Source organism: Gorilla gorilla, chromosome 14 (genome assembly GCF_029281585.2).
Source record: "Gorilla gorilla gorilla isolate KB3781 chromosome 14, NHGRI_mGorGor1-v2.1_pri, whole genome shotgun sequence".
NCBI lineage: Eukaryota > Metazoa > Chordata > Mammalia > Primates > Hominidae > Gorilla > Gorilla gorilla.
In genome coordinates this window covers 34,387,502-34,396,275 of record NC_073238.2, presented here as the reverse complement: position 1 = coordinate 34,396,275, position 8,774 = coordinate 34,387,502, and positions in this window count along the sequence as shown.

Below are 8,774 nucleotides of genomic sequence, written 5' to 3'. Positions count from 1 at the left end.
ATTCCATTATATGGATAGGCCACATTTTGCTCATCCATTCATCTGTTGATGGACATTTGAGCTGTTTCCATATTTTAGCTCTCATGAATAAACTAAATTAAAAGATGAAGTAATACATTAAACAATTTAAAAGTAAAGAAGTCATCCCCCCTATTGGCTGTTTTGCTTTCTGCAGCCTCAAAATATTAAATGGAAAATTCTGGAGATAAACAATTATCTGAGGTAAGAGTGCACAGCTGCCTTTTTAGTGGCGTGATGAAGTCCTGGGCCGTCCCGAGCCGTCTCACCCTTTGACGCAAGCCATCCCTTTGACCAGTGTCTCCACATTGTACTTACTGCCCACCTGTCAGTCACTTAGTAGCCATCTAGATTATCAGACCAAAACATAGTATATATAGGGTTTGGTGCTATCCGTGGTTTCTGACATCCACTGGGGGGTCTTGAACCATATTCCCCTAAGAGAAGGGGGGCTGCTATAGCATTGAGAGACATATAATAAAAACCAGCAGTGCCCTGCCCTCTCCAGATTCCTCTCCTGTTGCTCTCCAAAGGCAGCACCTTTCCTAACACTGAGCTCTTTCTCCTGGTCACTGCAGCCATATTTCTAAACATACTTCAGTGCATGCTTTTGTTTTAGTTTTTAAATTTTCATGTAATCTGCTGACTTCTCACCAAGAAGAGCTGGCTCTTCTACATACATACCCCCTCACATATCCATCCATACCTATGTCCCCTTTCCATCATCCCAAGGTCACCACAGCATACATCTTGATAGAATAATGTTTCAGTGTTTATAGTACTATGTATATCAGTCGGGATTGTCTGGAGACAGAATCCACACCAGTAATACTAACAGGGAAAATTTAACATAAAGAATTATTAACTAGTAAGTAAGGAATGAACTTCTGAGAGGCATGAAGTGAACACTAGAGAATGCAGGAACAGCAGGTGTACAGGGCAGCTGCTGCCGCTAGGATGGAGGGAGGGCACTAAGGCAGGACCAAGGCTGAGGCTGTGGCCTATGGGGTGGTGGTAGAGTCAATGAGGTGCTGAGGCTGGGCTGATGGGCAGAAGTCACCACTGATCTGCCAATGAAACTCACAGGAAAACTGCCCCCTGGGGTTCTGCTGGCAGCCTCTCCACGAAAACAAGAAAAACAAGGCCTGAGCCCCAAGAAAACCCTTCCCTCTTGCAATGTCTTCCCGTGCCCTTTACTGACAAGGCTTGCCATTGCGACGGCCGGCAAAGGGGAAATACTTACAGGGTCCAGCTCCAGTAGCACAAAGAACGGCAGAAGGGTGAATTTAGAGCCAAGAGGCAATAAAGTGACAACTGGGGCACGATGATATGTCACATAGTTGCCTGAAAGCTTGTCACCATCCTTCAGTGCCTCTCATCTGGGCTGCAGCTCCTGTTTCCTGGATCCCCTCTCCTCATTCATAATCTCATTTCGGCGGAACAGAACCACTTCTTGACAACCACATCTAAGAGGTAAACTTTCTAAGAACTTGCTTATCTGAAAATGCCCTTCCTCCACCTGATAGCTTGGCTAGACATAGAATTCCAGGTTGGAAATAATTTTTCTTCAGAATTTTAAAGGCTTTACAGCACTGTTTTAAAACTTCCAGCACTGCTGTTAAAAAGTCAGATCATTTTCTGATTCCAGATATTTTGTATGTAATCTGCTTTTTGGATTTTTTTTCTCCCTCTGTGGCACCTTTTAGAATCTTTGCTTCACATCCCATTTTTTGAAATTTCACGGTGATGTGTCTTGGTCTGAGACTTTTTAAATTAATTATCCTGGGCACCCTGTGCCCTTTCATCGTGGATAATCTCGTTTTCCCATTCTAGAAACTTTTCCCATATTATCTCTTTGCCATTTTCTTCCCCTGCACTTTCTCCATTCTCTCCCTCTCTCTGGAAGTTGTAGTTGTTTGATGGTGGACCTTCTGGGTTAAATCTATAGGATTTAAAAAAAATCTTTTCTCTTTCATACTTTGCCCTTCTTTATCTTTTTGCTCCACTTTATGTGAGATTTTCTTAAATTTGTTATCCAATCTTTTGACTGAATATTTTATTTCTGCTATCATATTTTGAATTTTCCCAAGTCTTTCTTAATATTCCTTTTACATAGCCTCTGATTCTTACTTCCTGGATATGTTTATCTTTTTTTTTTTAATCGAATTAAAGTTTTCCTTTGCTTCCTACATCGTAGCACTTTTTTCCCCATTTCCTTCTTGTTTTGATTCTTTTACATGTTGAAAGCTTTCTTCAAATGTCTAGTCCATGCTTACTTAGAGTGCAAACCCCTGAAAGGGAGCTCTGTGGACCTGAGGAGGGTTTTCTGACAGCTGGCATTCACTGTAAGGTCATTGTGCAGAATCGTGATGTCAGCAGCTGTGGGTATCACTGTCATTTGTCCTGGGCTGGTTTAACCCCCCAGAGAGGAATCGTCAGATCTTCTGCAAGCCTGGCCTCAAGCATCCTGGGTGCCAAGCAGTAGGGCTCTCACTTTCAGCTGTAGACTGGCATGCAACCCGCCAGCCTCAGTCTTGCCTGGCCTCTCTGAGTCCCAGGTTTCTCTACCGCACTTTTTCCAGAGACTAAACCTCAACTCCTAGGTGTAGGGAATGACTGCTAAGGCTGGGGGGAGGATCTCGGAAAGGACTACATCGTTTTTCTGGCAGACTTTTAAACAGTCGCCTATATCTGATCTTTAGAGTGTCTGATGCTTCCAATTCCTAAGACTTTTTGGCGTTCTGGGGCATAAATTGCTAGCTTTTGGTTAGCTTTCCTTTTTACCGACACGTATTTTGACTTTCTAAGCAGTGTGGCGATTAGGCACACAGACTTGGAGACCAGACTGCCTGTTGGAACCCTCGTTTCATTTGCTAGCTGATGAGTGTGGGCAAGTTATTTGAACTCTGTGCCTCAGTGTCTCCATATGTAAAACAGGGATAATAATACACTACTCTGTAATAGCTTATGGCAGGGGTCAGCACACCACAGCCATCAGTGCAAATCTGGCCCATGGCCTGTTTATGTATGGCCTATGAGCTAAGAATGGTTTTCACATTTTAAACGGTTGTAAAGCATGCAAAAAAACTCATAAAAGAACATGCAACAAAATGTTAGTAAGAGGTGAAGCCAGCTGGGCTTCTGGGTCGGGTGGGGACTTGGAGAACTTTTCCTGTCTAGCTGAAGGATTGTAAATGTACCAATCAGCATCTGTGTCTAGCTAAAGGATTGTAACTGCACCAATCAGCAGTCTGTAAAATGGACCAATCAGCACTCTGTAAAGTGGACCAGTCAGCACTCTGCAAAATGGACCAATCAGTGCTCTGTAAAATGGACCAATCAGCAGGACATGGGCAGGGCCAAATAAGGGAATAAAAGCTGGCCCCCCCCCCCACCCCCCGCCACCTGCCTGCCCCCCCCCACCCCCACCCCCACCGGCCGCAACTTATCGGGTCCATTTCCATGGTGTGGAATCATAGTTCTTCTCCTCTTCACAATAAATCTTACTGCTGCTTATCCTTTGGGTCCTTACTACCTTTATGAGCTGTAACACGCACCACCAGGGTCTATGGCTTCACTCCTGAAGTCAGCGAGACTGTGAACTCACCGGAAAGAAGAAACTCCGGACACATCTGAACATTTGAAGGAATAAACTCGGGATGCGCCACCTTTAAGAGCTGTAACACTAACCGCGAGGTCTGCGGCTTCATTCTTGAAGTCAGCGAGACCAAAAACCCACCAGAAGGAATTCGGGGCACATTAGGAAGCTCACAAAGCCTCAAATAGTTACTCTCTGGCCCTTAATAGAAAGGTTTTCTGCCCTTTGGCTTACAGGGTAGTTGTATTAACTGAGTTAATATAGCTAAAGCACTAGAACAAAATAAGGTCATTATTCATCTATTCCCGAAGTTGGAGATATACAGTCAATACATGTAGTAGAGTTTTCAGTGTATTGGTGGCTTTTAAAGCCGTTGAGACTACATAAGAACCCCAAAGATTTAAGTTAGATGAGAGGCTCAAGAACTGAGCTCTGGACATCCTGACTTTAAAAAAGGTTAGGGGCTAAGGATGGTATTAGCAAAGAATACTGAGAAGAGCCATATGAAGTAGGAGAAAAATCAGGAGACCATAGAATACAGGAAACTAAGTTTAAAAATATGTTTCAAAAAGGAAGTCATGCGCTGCAGTTTAAAATGCTAAGTAATACGATGATTAAGAATTACCTACGGGGCGGGGCATGGGGGTTCACTCCTGTAATCCCAGCACTTTGGGAGGCTGAGGTGGGAGGATTGCTGGAGCTCAGGAGTTCAAGACCAGCCTGGGAAACATGGTGAAACCCCTTTTCTACAAAAAATACAAAAATTAGCCAAGCATGGTGGAGTGCACCTGTTAGTCCTAGCTACTCAGAAGGCTGAGGCAGGAGGATCGCTTGAGTCTCGGAGGTCCAGGCTGCGCACTACTGCACTCCAGCCTGGGTGAGTGACACAGCAAAACACCGTCTCAAAAAACAACAAAAAAGAATTACCCACTGGATTTAACATGGAGGTCATGAGTGGCATTGGTAAGAGTAGTGAGTGGGATTTGGGACAAAAACATTCTTGATATCTGAGAGAAAACAGGAATTACCATAAAGCTAGACAACTTTTGAGGAATTCTGCTCTAAAGGAAAGCAAAGAAATGAAGTGGAGGGAAGTAGAGTTAAAAAAGGGTTGTTTTAAAGATGAGATCAACAGCAGCTTTTGTGCTAAAGCGAACAATCAGTATGCTTGCAGGTGGGTAGAAGTGATGGTGGGATCAATGGAAGTCTCTTTTGATTGCTTTAAAATTGTACTGAGGCTGGGCACGGTGGCTCACGCCTGTAATCCCAGCACTTTGGGAAGCTGAGGAAGCAGATCAGTTGAGGTCACGAGGTCAAGACCAGCCTGGCCAACATGGTGAAACCCTGTCTCTACTAAAAATACAAAAATTAGCCAGGCGTGGTGACACGTGCCTGTCATCCCAGCTACTCAGGACACTGAGGCATGAGAATTGCTTGAACCCCGGAGGCAGAAGTTGCAGCGAGCCGAGATTGCGCCACTACACTCCAACCTGGGCGACAGAGCAAGACTCAGTCTCAAAAATAAATAAAATTGCATTTAAAAGAAATTGAAGTAGAAAGCAAGGTTAGCAACTTAAGTAGGAATTGGCAAGCTTCAGACTGCAGACCAAGTCTTACCTACGACCCATTTCTACGAGGCACACTAGCTAAGGATGGTTTATGCACTTTTTAATGGAGACATCTTAAAAAATATTTTGTGGCATGTAACATTCAAATATTTCCATGAATAAGGCTGTATTAAAACACAGACACACTTTTTCACTTATTTATGGCCTTTGGTGGCTATTTTGCTACAAGGACAAGGCTGAGGAGCTGTGACGGAGCAGCCTGTGGCACTCTCAGCTCTGTGCTGCTGCTTAGCCCACTGCAGTGGGGGCTTCACATCAGTGTTTCCAGTGCCATGCACATTGCCACACCAACAACTTATTTTCACAGTGCGAACTCACCATGTCAAAGCAATTAAAGTGTTCTCTGGGTGTCCCACTGTTAATGCACAGTGGAGTTGGATTCTGCTATTGAATTAGCTGGTTTTGTGTTTCTTGTGAAATGACACGATAGCGATGCTAAAGAACAGGGTCCATCAACATGACCAGACTGAGCCCTCCTCACGGTATGTCCAACTCACAGGAGAGCAGCAGTCAGAAAAATTAGAAAATTTAAAACAGAACCTCTCATTCCAGTACAATTTCCTCAAAAAATAAAAAAATCAAATGAGGCTGCAACCAAAGTAAGTTTCCAGCGGCTCATTTGTTAGCCAAGCAAGGAAAACCGCTTCCCAATAGTAATTAAACTGCATTTGATTGCAGCAGGCAAAGAAATGTATCCAGAGAAAATAAGCTTGTTTAAGAATACTGGCCTTTTGGCAAAAAGACTTGCTTGAAAACTTGAAGAGTCATTTAAAATTTTGAAAACAAGGTAGATGTTTTCAAGTGTTTTTCTTTGCTCTTGATTTTTTTTACCGACACTGCTTAGGTGTCTTTTCAATGTGTCTCATTCTGAGTTTGAAGTGACTGAAGAATTATTAGCATCTATGAGTAGATCTGTAGGTAAAGTGGAGAAAACCTGAAAATAGAATTGGCTGAGTGCAACTAATGGTGGCAAAATTATGAAGCATAAAAAGTCTTAGTTGAAATGTAAATATATAAAGCCTAAAGTTGTTCATGGTATTATCAGCAGTGCTTTGCAGTAAATACGTGAATTGATCACGTGTTACTGAACCAGTAGTGTCAAGGGCGAACTTCATTCACTTTCATGGATTTAACCATCGTCAATTCCGTGAACATCTGTCAGACAGCACAGCTGAATATCGTGACTTGCCCTACCACACAGCAGGTCAACGGCTTAGCAGCAATCAAATTTTATTGTGATGTTTTGAGCTCAGGGCAAAGACTGCAATTGTTCTGAATGAGATAAACCACACTCAACCACTACTATTCAACACTGAATAGCTTTGGAAGTTATTTTGTTGCAAGCTTGATAACGTTTCTTGATGAATTCACCCTAAAATTACAAGGCAAAACAGTGCTTAAATGCAAAACATACTGCAGTAAGGTTCAGTGAATAGTGACAACTAATGTTGCTTGAATCACAAGTAACATCAAGCTGCTTATGCAGTTCTCATGCTGTCAAAAGTTACAAGCAATGGCATTCCCATCCCCACACATTGAGAGCAGACACACTGCCAGTCTCAAACTAGAGTTCCAGCAGTTTTTCAGAGCTCAATGCAAGTGTGAAGGAAATTTCTGTACTACAAAATCCATTTAATTGTGAAACTGAGGAGATCACATCTAACCTTTAACTGAATGTGATTAATCTGCAACACAGTAACATGCTGAAAGGTAAGTATCAAGAGAACAATCTAGTAGAATTGTACAAATGCCTTCTAAGTGATGAATATGTTTGACTAAAATCATACGCACATGGACTGATATCAGTGTTTGGCAGTATCTGCCTGCGTGAAAAGACTTTTTGTTTTTTTTTTTTTTTTTTGAGACGGAGTCTCGCTCTGACCTCGTGATCTGCCCACCTCGGCCTCCCAAAATGCAGGGATTACAGGCGTCAGCCACCGCGCCCGGCCTGAAAAGACATTTTCAAAGATGAAATACATTAAAACCTAACAGATGAACATTTGCAATCAATTTTGATCATAGCCAACTACTTACTTTGAACTCCAATTAAGTGAAACATTCCCCTAAAAAGCATTCTATCTCTCTCCTTAATAGACTCCATTAAGAAAAATTATACTCAATTATTTCAAATTTTGTCAATTAAAAAATAATATGAACATTCCTCTAAGTACTTACAGAATATCCTCAATGCTGCCTCTTGGTGTCCAAGGCCTAAAATACTGACTCTCTGGGCCTTTACAGAAAAAGCTGACCAACCCGAGTGTAAAGAAGGGAGAAGTGTTCATGTGTGGCCGGAAAGGTATGGGACAGCAATCCAGCTGCCAGGTGTGTTCCTCTCGGCACCCAGCTGCCGATGTGCAGTTGGGGCAAGCAGGGCAAGTGTACAGAGCAAGGCTGGGACTGGCTCTGCTAAGTTCCTTTCCATGTATCCATCTGCTATCTTCCACAATTTTGCTGCAGGCTCACCTATTATTTTTGTCTCGGCATATGCTTACTAAACATTTGCTCTACCAGTTGAGAAGAGGTTCGTGGATGACTGGGGTAGCCTGGAAGAACTACCTATTTCAGTCTGTCACAGAAATGAATGGCCAAGTAGTTTAGAGCACATGTGGGCTTTTAGACACAAAGACCTAATGTGGATCACAGCTCTGCCACTTCCTAGTTGTGTGACCTTAGGCATTGGCTCATCTTTAAACTGGGGATAATGATGCCAACAATACATCATGGGTTGGCACACAGAAAAGCACTCCAAGAACTATTGCTTTTATTCTCACAGTAACTCTAGGAAAAAAAAAAAATCTTGCCTCAAACTTATGGCAAACGAGTAGAGAAACGGATGTTTCAAATACTACACCACACTACCTTTGATTAGCCACTTACCTATTACAGCGAAATGAAAAGCAAATGTCCCCACAGTTCACAACTTTCTGGAGTTCAGTGTAGATAAACGTTGACATCCGAAAACAAAATGGGAGGAGCAGACTAACACCAAATCCTTCTGTATGTGGTGTGGAGTTGCTCTTAGTTAAGTCTTCTAGGGGAAGGCTTTCACACTTTGAGAACCATAAAAGTGTTTTACATTTGCCAACCAATGCACACGAGTATAAAATAAAGTGCATGAAGAAAATGCCTTATCTTCTATTCCATGCAATTCTATTTAATTTTTTAAAATGTAGATGGACCACTTTTTAGACTGTAGGTCTGGGTTTTTAGCCAAGGTGTTTAAAATGCAACTCTCTGGGAGACTTGCACCCAGACTTACTAAACCCATCTCCAGTGGGCAGAACAGAAACCTCCAGTTTAACGAAATTCACAAGTGATTTTTAAGTGTTACTATTTTGAGCAGTACTACAAACCATCAAGTCCTACATCTTCATCTCCTTGGCTCTCACAAATGGAAGGTTACAGGAACTCAAGCGATACTAGTATGCTGAGCAAATCAGGACACACGCCCACACACAAACGCAAGGGAAGTGCTCAAAGGCACACCAAAAAACAGGTATTTCTTCCTTGATCACAGGTCATATTTC